The 14,809-nt window shown below is 38.8% G+C and overlaps 2 long non-coding RNA genes across 2 annotated transcripts in view; one reads left to right on the top strand and one right to left on the bottom strand.

The window, feature by feature from the left end:
• Positions 1 to 14,809, bottom strand: part of LOC133540588 (uncharacterized) — a 150,978-nt gene that overhangs the window by 105,493 nt on the left and 30,676 nt on the right. The window lies entirely within an intron of this gene.
• Positions 1 to 14,809, top strand: part of LOC133540587 (uncharacterized) — an 80,559-nt gene that overhangs the window by 36,337 nt on the left and 29,413 nt on the right. Inside the window, exon 2 of the long non-coding RNA XR_009803671.1 lies at positions 6,681 to 6,815. This is a non-coding gene — a long non-coding RNA (uncharacterized LOC133540587). The remainder of the gene's footprint in view (positions 1 to 6,680; positions 6,816 to 14,809) is intronic.

Here is a 14,809-nt window from a genome sequence, read left to right as displayed (position 1 = left end):
TCCACTTTCAAAGCTCCAACAATTAGTTTCCTCAGTTCCCAAACAGAAAAGGTGACGTAACACAGTGGTGAACATGCCCTTTCCCAACTACTTTGGCACATGTTGCAGCTCTGAAATTCTAAGTTAATTATTATTTGCAAAAAAAATAATAAAGTTTATGAGTTTGAACATCAAATATCTTGCCTTTGTAGTGCATTCAACTGAATATGGGTTGAAAAGGATTTGCAAGTCATTGTATTCCGTTTATATTTACATCAAACACAATTTCCGGTGGCAGAGGGGTTAGTGCGCCTGCCTCACAATACGAAGGTCCTGCAGTCCTGGGTTCAAATCCAGGCTCGGGATCTTTCTGTGTGGAGTTTGCATGTTCTCCCCGTGAATGCGTGGGTTCCCTCCGGGTACTCCGGCTTCCTCCCACTTCCAAAGACATGCACCTGGGGATAGGTTGATTGGCGACACTAAATTGGCCCTAGTGTGTGAATGTGAGTGTGAATGTTGTCTGTCTTTCTGTGTTGGCCCTGCGATGAGGTGGCGACTTGTCCAGGGTGTACCCCGCCTTCCACCCGATTGTAACTGAGATAGGCGCCAGCGCCCCCCGCGACCCCGAAAGGGAATAAGCGGTAGAAAATGGATGGATGGACAATTTCCCAACTCATGTAGAAACAGGGTTTGTATTAAGTGTCAATATTTGCACTTTTTCTCCTTACATTTCACCTGTTTATTGTTTTATTCCACTTTTTGTGTTTTATTTGTAAGACCCCGCAGCCGTACTTTGGACATCCAGGAGAGGGGTTTCAATAGTGAAATAGTGGGACAAAATAATTACGCAATGTGTGTGTGTGTAAGTAGTAGCAGTAGCAAATTATATTTATATTGCGCTTTTTCTCTAGTGACTCAAAGCGCTTTACAAAGTGAAACCCAATATCTAATTTTTACATTTAAACCAGTGTGGGTGGCACCGTCAGCAGGTGGGTAAAGTGTCTTGCCCAAGGACACAACGGCAGTGACTAGGATGGCGGAAGCGGGGATCGAACTTGCAACCCTCAAGTTGCTGGCACGGCCACTCTACCAACCGAGCTATACCGTGTGTGTGTGCATGACATTTTTGGATTTGGTTGGAAATCTCACTTGATCAAAGGATATTCTATTTTTTTTCCTCCCTCATCTTTTGGAGCGACGCCGTTTGCAGTGTCAGTTTACCACACACACACACACACACACACACACACACACACACACACACACACATACATACATACATACACACACACACACACACTACAGTTACACACACATAATGTATGCAAATCGTCTATCAAATGCAGTCTGTTTTTTCGGCTGGTATAAGAAAGCAAATCCAGTGTGGATGATCTCCGTGTGGGCCGGGTGCCTTGAAGGCTTGCATCGTGTCTGCCAGGTTGTCCCTGAGGACATTGCAGCCTCCTTTGCATTCGCGCTCGCACACACGCCATCTTATTGTTTTGCCTCGCATCTCCACAGAAGTCTGTCTTCATCCGTCCTATTGATTAATGAAGGAGTCGCGGCGGGGAGTCCGAGGGAGGCGGGAGTCTAGATCAAGGCTGTAAGATGCGACACACACACACACACACACACACGTATGTTCACACTCGCACATTGTCTATCATGTCCTCACTGCGTCTGTCACTGCAGGCCGCCACAAACACATTAGTGTACATTTTGTGACACACACACACATGTTGCCGTGTCTCTGAAATCACACACACCTCCGAATTTTTTGGCAAGTTTCGAATAACGTGACGTCGTTAGATTCGTCGGGTTTATCAACTATAGTTATTGGAGGCAAAACAGTCCCAAGCATAGGCGCCGATCTACATTTCTGCCAGTGGATGCTTAGTGTGTGTTAGTGTTTTCCCGATACCAATATTTTGGTACCGGTACCGGTAACAAAAGTATTGAAGTTAAGTCAATCAATCAATCAATGTTTATTTATATAGCCCAAAATCACAATTGTCTCAAAGGTCTGCACAAGCCACAACGACATACACAGTACGGAGCCCAAATAAAGGCAAGGAAAAACCACAGTGGGACGTCGGTGACAATGACTATGAGAAACCTTGGAGAGGACCGCATATGTGGGCAACCTCCCCTAAGGGAGACCGAAAGCAATGGATGTCGAGCGGGTCTAAGTGAATTATATTTATATAGCGTTTTTTCTCCAGTGACTCAAAGCGCTTCACATAGTGAAACCTAATATCTAAATTACATTTGAAGTTAAGCCAATCAATCAAATAACGTTTATTTATTCAGCCCAAAATCACAAGTGTTTCAAAGGACTGCACAAGCCACAACGACATCCGCGGTACGGAGCCCACATAAAGGCAAGGAAAAACTCACAACCCCAGTGGGACGTCGGTGACAATGACTATGAGAAACCTTGGAGAGGACCGCATATGCGGGCCACCTCCCCTAGGGGAGACCGAAAGCAATGGATGTCGAGCGGGTTTAAGTGAATTATATTTATATAGCGCTTTTTCTCCAGTGACTCAAAGCGCTTTACATAGTGAAACCCAATATCTAAGTTACATTTAAACCAGTGTGGGTGGCACTGGGAGCAGGTGGGTAAAGTGTCTTGCCCAAGGACACAACGGGAGTGACTAGGTTGGCGGGAGCGGGGATCAAACCTGGAACCCTCAAGTTGCTGGCACGGCCACTCTATCAACCGAGCCATACCGCCCCAAAAGTACTTTGGTACTATTCTAAATAAAGGGGACCACAAAAAATGTCATTATTGGCTTTATTTTAGCAAAAAAAAAATACTGTACATCAAACATAAGTTTATTATTGCGATTGTGTCCTTAAATAAAATAGTGGACATACTAGAAAACTTGTCTTTTAGTAGTAAGTAAACAAACAAACACTCCTAATTTAGCAGTAACATATTGTGTTATTTATTATTCTATTATTTTGTCAAAATTATTAAGGACAAATGGTCGAAAATGAATTATTAATCTACTTGTTCATTTACTGTTAATATCTGCTAAAATATAATAAGCATGTATTCTTTTGTTTGGATACTTTACATTAGTTTTGGATGATACCACAAATTTGGGAATCAAACCGATACCAAGTAGTTACAGGATCTTACATTGGTCATATTCAAAATCCTCATGTGTCCCGGGACATATTTCCTGAGTTTATAAACATAATATAAACTTTTTTAAAAAACGAAAGAAGATTTTGTGGTGTTAAAAAATATTGATGCAATCATAGTAGTATCGACGCTATTGTACGTGGTATCATTACAGTGGATGTTAGGTGTAGATCCACCAATGGCGTTTGTTTATATTGTTGCGTCCCGGAAGAGTTGCTGCTGCATGGAATTCTGGGAATTTGTTCTGTAGAGTTTATGTTGTGCTGCGGTGCAAATATTCTTCCAAAAAGTGTTTGTCATTGTTGTTTAGTGTGGTTTCACTATATGGCATATGTTTATGACAGTGTTGGCATTGTTCATACTGCCACCCTCAGTGTGACATGTAAGGCTGCTGACTAAGTATGCGATTTATTCAATCATGTAAATTGTGTAAAATTGTGTCATAAGTTCAATAAAATCTTGGATAGGCTTTGTGAATTATAAACTATGTGATTTATAACTATTTTATTATGTAAAACAGACCAAACTTGCCACAAATTTAATAACAAATGATTTGTTTTTCAAAAATTATTTTAAAGGTTGGAAATTGCCATCAATTCCACGGAATTGGCGCCTATGGTCCAAAGCCTAGCTGTAAGAACAGAACTTTTTCCAAATAAAAGGGTTTGGACCAAAAAAACGTAATAGCTGAAATTATCTCTTTTTGGTCAAGTTGAGTATAATCTTTAGGGCTTTATGTGTTCTTGCTTCAATTAATCATTTAATTAGTGTAAAAGTTGAAGTTAAAAGTTAAAGTACTACTGATAGTCACACACAGACTCGGAGTGGTGAAATTACCCTCTGCATTTCACCCATCTCCTAGTTCCACCCCCTGGAAGGGTGAGGGGAGCAGTGAGCAGCAGCAGTGGCCACGATCGGGAATCATTTTGGTGATTTAACCCACAATTCCCACACTTGATGCTGAGTGCCAAACAGGGAGGTAATGGGTCCCATTTTTATAGTCTTAGGTATGACTTGGCCAGGGTTTGAACTCCCAATAAAATAATCGCCCTAATTATTTTGCATGAATAAAAAAAATGTTGTGCACTCACAGCCTGTTTTTATGGACTTTTATGGAATATCACTCAAGTTATTTTGATTGAAAAAGCTTACACAACAAAAATAAACTCAAGTTTTAGTAGCTGGATGGCGAAAAAAAAGTCCAATATTCCGTCAACATATGACTTTGTTTTATTAAGTGAGGTTCACCTTTAATGTTAAACAGACCCCCCCCCCCAAAAACTGCAAGAAAAGTAGAATTCGGTTCCGCCCTCGGTTTTGTACTGGCGTTCGTGTTGAGGCATGCCTCCTTCGCCGCCGAACAGCGTCGTCCTCAACATGGCGAGGGCGGCGAGCAGAAAAGAACGGTCGTGTTGGGTGGGGGGGATGCAAACAAAGGAGCACTGTTGCTGCCTGGCTGTGGCTTTTTGGGGAGGGGTCTCCACCCGGCTGGTGGGGTGCAGGTTGAGGGAGGGCGAGCTGAGTGGGACTGAGGAGGGTTTTATCATTAAAATGAATGAGGAGAAGAGCACGGCTGTCTGTTTTGTCCACGGGAATAAAGAAAACGGGCATTGCAAGTTGTTTTTTGTTTGCGACACACGCTGTGGATTGTGTGTGTGTAAGTGTGAGCGTGTGAGATAGGCCGAGAATGTACATGCTGCATTGTGTCCTGGCCATTATACAATATTTGCTTAACCCTTGTGCTTTATCCGTGCAGCTGTATGCTACAAATGAGACGACAAAAAGTGTGTGTGTGCGTGTGTGTGTGTGTGTGTGTGTGTGTCTGTACAAGATAGCAGCTGTCACAGCTGTTAGCAAATTCATCATATACACGCTTGTACGCACGCACAAGCCTTGTCAATTTAGGAGGCAGCGGCGCGACAATAATCATTCTTCCCAGCGGCACAATTAAATGTCAACTATTACAGAACAGAGATGAAGTGCACGACACACCGTGAAAAGTCAGTAACTAGTGAATGCAAACTGTAACCTTAAGGCCAAACACTTCATTTATTGGACCAGGTGTTCCCAAACTATATGTGTGTGTGTATATGTATATATATATATGTATATATATGTATATATATATATATATATATATATATATACATATATATATATATATATATATATATATATATATACACACAGTGGGGCATAAAAGTATTTAGTCAGCCACCGATTGTGCAATTTGTCCCACTCAAAAAGATGACAGAGGTCTGTAATTTTCATCATAGGTACACTTCAACTGTGAGAGACAGAATGTGAAAAAAAAATCCAGGAATTCACATTGTTGGAATTTTATAGAATTTATTTAGAAATTATGGTGGGAAATAAGTATTTGGTCAACCATTCAAAGCTCTCACTGATGGAAGGAGGTTTTGGCTCAAAATCTCACGATACATGGCCCCATTCATTCTTTCCTTAACACGGATCAATCGTCCTGTCCCCTTAGTAGAAAAACAGCAACAAAGCATGATGCTTCACAGTAGGTATGGTGTTCTTGGGATGCAACTCAGTATTCTTTTTCCTCCAAATACGACAAGTTGAGTTTATACCAAAAAGTTCTATTTTGGTTTCATCCGACCACATGACATTCTCCCAATCCTCTGCTGTATCATCCATGTATCCATTTTGGTATAAACTCAACTCGTCGTGTTTGGAGGAAGAAGAATACTGAGTTGCATCCCAAGAACACCAGACCTACTGTGAAGCATGGGGGTGGAAACATCATGCTTTGGGGCTGTTTTTCCTGTTAAGGGGACAGGACGATTGATCCGTGTTAAGGAAAGAATGAATGGGGCCATGTATCGTCAGATTTTGAGCCAAAACCTCCTTACATCAGTGAGAGCTTTGAATGGTTGACCAAATACTTATTTTCCACCATAATTTACAAATAAATTCTTTAAAATTCCTACAATGTGAATTCCTGGAATTTTTTTTTCACATTCTGTCTCTCACAGTTGAAGTGTACCTTTGATGAAAATTACAGACCTCTGTCATGATCTTAAGTGGGAGAACTTGCACAATCGGTGGCTGACTAAATACTTTTTTGCCCCACTGTATGTATACATATATATACATATATATATATCTCTGTATAAATATATGGTTAAAAAGTCTTAGACTTTGCCAGCTCTCCTTTCCTGACCTTAGCCTGAACCTCACTTCTTGTAACTTGTTACCTCTCCTCCAACCGACCACTGTTTTTTTTTTTGTTTTTTTTTAAGTCTACCAACTCCAAAACTGGGGTTCAAACTCACCACAACTAAATAAATGTGCCCTGGCTTTTATGTAAGCACATTCTACTGTAGGTCATGAACTGCTGCCGTCTGCGCTTATCTTGTTCACACATTCTTTTTTTTCCCCTCCAGATTGACTTGAAGTGGCATTAACTGAAAGCCTTTAGTAGATTCAACGGGAAAATATTTCGCTTTTCTTCCTCATCGGTGATACGGGCCGAACCTCATCCCTTGTTTCCCTTTTCTTTTTTTCCGTTCTGGTTCAGGTCAAGATTGGGGCTGCCATAAGAGGAAGAAAACCTCCAACCTTCAGGACGAGGGGAGGGAGAGGAAGGGAAGCCCCGGAGCAGAACGCGCCAAGAAGAAAAAAAAAGAAAAAAGACAAGAGTGATAAAAGAGCGGTAAGAGAGCTCACTTTGCCCCCAGGCTTACATGCTACAGTCTCTGGTCGGTATGTGTCGTCTGGTGCCCTCCCTCTGGTTTGCCTGGGTTGAATGAACCGTGTACCTGTGCTGGAGTCTGCTGAGTGCATGTTTGTTTTTCTGTGTCTGGCGTCAAGTCACAGCCGCCAGGTGAAGGCTGTAACTTCCTGTCTGTTTCACCTCCTTTCTGTCGTCTTCCCGTGTTTGCTTGCTGTCAACCCACATTCTGGTTCTTCCGCATAAGTCTCCCGTCCAAAGGCAAAACCCATTAACTCAATTTTGGTCAAAACTGACCTGATAATAACTTTGGAGTTCCTACGTGATATGCTTTACATTAGTGCATGCGATATTGTAATTATTTCTGTAAGTAAGCTGTTAACGCGCATGGCAGGACCTAGCAACTACCACATAACTGCGTAGATACAACAGAAAAACCTAGTATCTCAAGGGACCAATCGGACCTTCTTTGTCAGTCGCCTTATTGTCTTTAATGAGACATTTGCACCAATGGGGGCCGACGGTCCACCTGATTATGTGATATTATGGCACGAGGGGATATTTGGAAGATTGGCCCAGGACGTTGCAAGCCCATCCATCCATCCATTTTCTACCGCTTATTCCCTTTTGGGGTCACGGGGGGCGCTGGCGCCTATCTCAGCTACAATCGGGCGGAAGGCGGGGTACACCCTGGACAAGTCGCCACCTCATCGCAGGGCCAACACAGACAGACAGACAACATTCACACTCACATTCACACACTAGGGCCAATTTAGTGTTGCCAATCAACTTATCCCCAGGTGCATGTCTTTGGAAGTGGGAGGAAGCCGGAGTACCCGGAGGGAACCCACGCATTCACGGGGAGGCACCTTCATTAAATGTATTGTTCTTGATTCTTCCCCTTGCATATTCTTTTGGGCAGATAACTGTGGAGGTCAAAATAAAAACTGGACGCTGTACACGGCTCTTGCCCAATGTGCAAACGCAGAATGGGCCCCACCCGAGATTGTGATAAAATATCTGGAGAAAAGGCACACGTTCATGAGAGCAGATTCATTCCATGGCTCGATCGGCAAGAAAATGAAAGCTCAAGAAAACATCTATACGTTTGATGACTTTGTAGATCTTTGTAAGACAGCATCAAGATAGGTTGGTTTTCCTTTGTTTTCTCAAAATCAGCTAGAAGTGAGTTACTAGGTTTTGCCTTTGGACGGGATTAATGTCATGTTTTTGCGAGACATTCCAGAAAACATCGGGAAGTCGCTAAATTTTTCGGATATTGCATGGAAGGTTAGAATCTACCGAGGCTCAAATCCAAACCCTCCGTCTACAGAGACACACTAAAATGCAATTTTAGATAGATAGATAGATAGATAGATAGATAGATAGATAGATAGATAGATAGATAGATAGATAGATAGATAGATAGATAGATAGATAGATAGATAGATAGATAGATAGATAGATAGATAGTACTTTATTGATTCCTTCAGGAGCGTTCCTTCAGGAAAATTAAAAATTAAAAAATTAAAATAATTAAAAATTAAATATATATATATTTTTTTTAATTGCGTGTTTGCACTAAAATGTCATCAATTTTCACACATTTTTTTAACCAAAATGATTTTTTCATAGTAACTAAAATACCCCCACCAAGGACTGTTTTCACTGCTGGACTCTAGAAAGAGGTTCTGCAGCCTCCGTAGCAGAACCTCCAGGTTCTGTAACAGCTTCTTCCCTCAGGCCATACACTGCAAAAAGTCAGTGTTGAAAAACAAGGAAAAAAAAAATAAAAAATTAGGGGTATTTTATTTGAATTAAGCTAAATTATCTACCAATAGAACAAGAAAATTCGGCTTGTCAAGACTTTCCAAAACGAGTAAAATTAGCTAACCTCAATGAACCTTAAAATAAGTATATTCTCGATAATAACAAGTGTACTTTTCTTGGTAGAAAAAAAGACATTTTGCTCAATATGTTGAAAAATATTCTTAAATGAAGTACATGGTAGCGCCATTATCTTGACATAATGATATGCGCTCGGCATCATGATTTCTTTTTTTCATGCTTGAAGTAAAAAATTATTACTTTAGAATATAATTTTATACTTGAGAGTGTTAATGACACAGCTTTGCAACAGTTGGTATTCAAGTTTCAAGCATGTTTTACTCAAAATAAGTCATAAAATCTCAGCTACAAGCTGTATTATCTTACTGGGATCATTTAGGACCAAAACCCTTAAAACAAGTAAAACACTAACATAAAATCTGCTTAGTGAGAATAATTATCTTATCAGACAGAAAATAAGCAAATATCACCCTTATTTGAGATATTTAATCGTACTTAGATTTCCGTTTTTTGCAGTGTAAAACTCTTGAACGCATCATAATAATCCCCTCAATTCCCCCCAAAATTGGATTAACTCGCTGGAAAATAAAGACAATATAACATACATCCATAAACGTGGATGCATATGCAAAAGTGAAAAAGATTTATCTGGGCAGTAATCTTTTTATTTATATCTGCACATTATTGCTCTTTTATCCTGCACTACCATGAGCTTTTGCAACAAAATGTTGTTCTTATCTGAACTGTAAAGTTCAAATTTGAACGACAATAAAAGGAAGTCTACGTCTAAATAGACATATTTACCGACAATTTTGCAATATTTTGTGTTTCTAATGCTTCACTGATAGTGTTTTCATCTTGGTACTTTACTTGTGTATATGGCTCAGGTTTAATTGTTTTAAATATTTGTTTGAGTTGCCGCACTTTATGATTTCTTTCAATGAAAAATGTGCAACAATCTATTATTATTTCTGCCGGGCGTTGTGTAGCGTCCTGCTTTGTCCAGCGATCCTTGAACACACCGTGAAAAAAAACCTCCGTCTCTTTTATAGAGCACTCACTCCTTAATCACTTCTACGAGAGCTTTGAGGTTCAATGAACACAATTAAATAGTTTAGTTGCTCAAACAGAAATGTGTTTGCATAAGTTTAGATTGGGGTACGTTGCTTCGTAAAGGGGAAAGGCGTTAATGTCTTGTTTTCATGTTAGCATTTAAGCTAGTGACCTGGCGCCAGTCAATCCGTAAGTTTATCAAAATGTAGTTGTCACACACGATTTTCGTGCGGTGTCTCTGTTATCGTATATCGAAGATAGTCAGTTTTACCGCGTATAATTTCACCCCAAAAATGTCACGTATCTATAAAGAAAGGATTGTGGTTCTTTTAATAATATATGTACTGTATGTGTGTGTGTATATGTGTGTGCATACACACATTCATACATATATATGTATACATATATATATATATATATATATATATATATATATATATATATATATATATATATATATATATATATATATATATATGTGCATACACATTCATACATATATATGTATACATATATATATATATATGTATACATATATATATATATATATATATATATATATATATATATATATATACATATACATATATGTATACATATATATGTATGGATGTGTATGCACACACACACATATATATATACATATACATACACAGATATATATACATATCTGTGTATGTATATATATATACATATATATACCTACAGTATATGTATATGCATATATATATACACACATATATACACACATACACATATATATATATATATATATATATATATATATATATATATATATAAAAACACACAAACACATATATACATACATACATACACACATATATACATACATACATACATACATATATACGTATGTATGTACATGTACATATATATTTACATACATATATACACATACATATATATATGTATATATACCTACTGTATATATGTATGAATATATACATATGCATGTATATATATACATATATACACATACACACACACATATATATATGCATTCATACATACATACATATATGTATATATTTTAATATATGTATATATAGGTGTGTGTGTGTGTGTGTGTGTGTGTGTGTGTGTGTGTGTGTATTAGCCCAATGCGGCCCCCCAAGTACATTAAATGTACATTAAATGCAGAAATACACTATTATCTGTTTATTTTATCTAAAAAAAAAAAAAAAACAGAAAAAGTTCTTATTCTTTCGGATTGGCTCTGATTATGCCTTCAAAGTGACCAATCAGAAAGAAATGGAGTTGCTGGGCCAATAAATCTTCCTTTTGTCCAATTCATTCCTCATTTGCAAGCATTTCACATTGTTTCCTGTTTGTAAATGTATATCTACTCCCTATACAATGTGTTTTGTGTTTACATTTTTGGGTGTCCGGCAGGAATTATTTGGATTGGTGTTACTCATTGCTTCGGTTTTCTTACGATTCGGTTCATTGAACGGATTATCAAAGAAAAGCGAGACTTATGTATTAACAACATATACACCTTCACATCCCTATCATAGTGATGCAGCCAAGCAGGATGATGCAACATCCCTACAGCTCGTGTAAAGTACAAAAAAAAAAGAAGCTAACAGATGATAAAAACATTATTTATGCATATAACATACCGTGTAGTCCTAGTCTCATATATCCACGCCCCTGACAATGCTTTGTTAGTAATGTTATTTCCCCACGAACATCCATTAGACGTTCTAAAGAGTCCATAATCACCGCCCAGAACAAGACAGGCAAAAGACAGGAGCAAAACTGGGAAAAGAGCCACCTTTTTGTCTTAACTGCCGCTTCCCAAAGGAGCAGTCTCTCAGTGAGTAATGCTCTCTCTCTCTCTCTTTCCCTTGCTTGCTTTGTGTGCAGCACTAAATCATTTTTCTCCCTTGCAAGGCAGGCATGGAGAGGGGGGATAGTTAAAGAGGAGAGGCGGTGAATGGGGGAATAAAATGTGTTTTCTTTGCCGTTTTGTCATGACAACACAGACTCTGGTCAACAGTCTCTGTCCAAGCTTTTCCACACCCGGGGCAGAGACTTAAATGTACTCAGACTCACGGCGTTCAATTTGCCTATTTTATTGTTTGTATTATTTATTGTTTGTATTATTTATTTTGTATCCACAGCCAAATGTACACCAAACAACTTCAGTGCAGCTATATTTCTCAAATAAAGGGGCAAGTGAGGTGTGTAAGGTAGTATACTTTTAATATTAGTGCCTTTATGGAAGCTTTCTAGAAGGAAATATGACAAAGTATTTGAGAAGGAAATATGACAAAGTATATAAGTAGCCGTTGGGTTTACCGTGCATGGAAGTTGCACTCAGCCGTCATTTAAGCATGAAAGTTATAACAGGGGTGTCAAACTCAAATACAAAGTGGGCCAAAATTCTAAACTGAACAAAGCCGCGGGCCAAAGTTGAACAAATTAACCTTTTAATAGGGACCCAAACAAGTTTTGCATTGAATATTGAACAAGCAAGGCTTATATAACTTTATAGTGACATGCAAAATCGAGGTTTGTTGGTAGCGGGGGTGTATATTGTAGTGTCCCGGAAGAGTTAGTGCTGAAAGGGTTTCTGGGTATTTGTTCTGTTGTGTTGATGTTGTGTTACAGTGTGGATGTTCTCCCGAAATGTGTTTGTCATTCTTGTTTGGTGTGGGTTCACAGTGTGGTGCATATTTGTAACCGTGTTAAAGTTGTTTATAAGGCCACCCTCAGTGTGACCTGTATGACTGTTGACCAAGTATGCCTTGCATTCACTTGTGTGTGTGTGTAGAATCCGCATATATTACGTGACTGGGCTGGCACGCTGATTGTATGGCGGAAAAGCGGACATGACAACAGGTTGTACAGGACGCTAAAAGCAGTATCTTTAAGGCATGCCGCCGATATTGTTGTCCGAGTGGAAATCAGGAGAAATTCAGGAGAATGGTTGCCCCGGTAGATTTTCGATATAATATAATACCGGCGGGCCAGCTCTAATGTTAATTTAATATTGTCTCAAGGGCCAAAATCAATTACATGGGCCAGAGTTTGACACCAATGAGTTATAAGGTACGGCATATTGACTCAAATTAAGACTACACCCCCTTTCGAAACCACTAAAATGGTTCGTTCAACCCGGATAGCGGCAAAACTGGCATCAACACCAGTGTTTTTTAACCAGGTGTTCAGAGGGAGATTATCTAATTTTACCTATTTGGGTTAAAAATATTTTTTAGCAAACCAGTAAATATAATTTACAAATGATGTGTTGTTGAGTGTCGGTGCTGTCTATAGAGCTCAGCAGAGTAACCGTGTAATACTCTCTATATCAGTAGGTGGCAGCAGGTAGCTAATTGCTTTGTAGATGTTGATACAACGGGAGGCAGTATGCAGGTAAAAAATGTATTTAATGCATGAACAAGAAATAAACAATAGGTGAGTGCCCCTAAGAAAAGGAATTGAAGCTTAGGGAAGGCTATGCAGAACAATAATAAAACTGGCTACAAAGTCAACAAAAACAGAATGCTGGACGACAGCAAAGACTTACTGTGGAGCAAAGATGGCTTCCACAATGTACATCCGAACATGACATGACAATGTTCCCACGATGAAGGATAAAAACAAAGTAGATGCGGGAAATATCGCTCTAAGGAAGACATGAAACTGCTATAGGAAAATCCACCGAAATAGGAGCGCAAGACAAGAACTAAAAGACTACACACAAAAAACAGCAAAAAAGTCCCAATAAATCAGGGTGTGATGTGACAGGTGGGGACAGTACATCTACTTTGAGATAAGAGCTATAGTACATGCTTGGTTATGCTTTAAAGTCATATCCAACAATTGCGACAACGACTTTTTACTGTCAACTGAGTTTCGTTTTTTTAATGATTTCTGCAGGTGGTGTGCCTTTGCATTTTTTTAACTCAAAAAATGTGCCTTGGCCCAAAAAAGGTTGAAAAACACTGATCTACACAATATCTCAGGTTTGGGCATTCAAACGTAGATGTTGATACAACGGGAGGCATTATGCAGGTAAAAAGGTATTTAATGCATAAACAAGAAATAAACGATAAGTAAGTGGCCCTAAGAAAAGGAATTGAAGCTTAGGGAAGGCTATGCAGAACAAAAATAAAACTGAACTGGCTACAAAGTAAACAAAAACAGAATGCTGGACGACAGCAAAGACTTACTGTGGAGCAAAGATGGCTTCCACAATGTACATCCGAACATGACATGACAATGTTCCCACGATGAAGGATAAAAACAAAGTAGATGCGGGAAATATCGCTCAAAGGACGACATGAAACTGCTACAGGAAAACTCAGAGAAAAATCCACCAAAATAGGAGCGCAAGACAAGAACTAAAAGACTACACACAAAAAACAGCAAACAAGTCCAAATAAGTCAGGGTGTGATGTGACAGGTGGTGACAGTACACCTACTTTGAGACAAGAGCTACAGTACATGCTTGGTTATGCTTTAAAGTCATATCCAACAATTGCGACGACGACTTTTTACTGTCAACTGAGTTTCGTTTTTTTAATGATTCCTGCTGGTGGTGTGCCTTTGCATTTTTTTAACTCAAAAAATGTGCCTTGGCCCAAAAAAGGTTGAAAAACACTGATCTACACAAAATCTCAGGTTTAGGCATTCAAACACAGCGTCGACGTTTCGAAACAAGGATGAAAGTGAGAGAAAAAAAAACAATAAAAATATATTCAATCCATCTGCAGGAGAATCGGAGAAAGTTACGTACGAGTGTTGCTTTTGCATGATGTTGTACATGACGGCGGTGCGTTCAAGGACCCTCAATTAAAGTTGGAAACATAGGCGTCTTTTTTTTTAAAGACGGAGAATGCTCAATCACTGAATATGCATTAATAACAACATAATACTGATATATTATTATTATTCCTAAAGTTTTCACTGATAATAAAAAGATGTATAGCAGCTATCTCTACTTTACACTTAAAGTAAATAGAAACTTGACATATTTATAATCATACAGCATGTAAGTGAATAATGACGGGCTATACGACTACTTATATTCCTATTATAAGCAC

This window comes from Nerophis ophidion, linkage group LG22 (assembly GCF_033978795.1).
Source record: "Nerophis ophidion isolate RoL-2023_Sa linkage group LG22, RoL_Noph_v1.0, whole genome shotgun sequence".
NCBI lineage: Eukaryota > Metazoa > Chordata > Actinopteri > Syngnathiformes > Syngnathidae > Nerophis > Nerophis ophidion.
The sequence above is the reverse complement of the archived record's forward strand: the minus strand, read 5'-3'. Positions and strand labels throughout refer to the sequence as shown.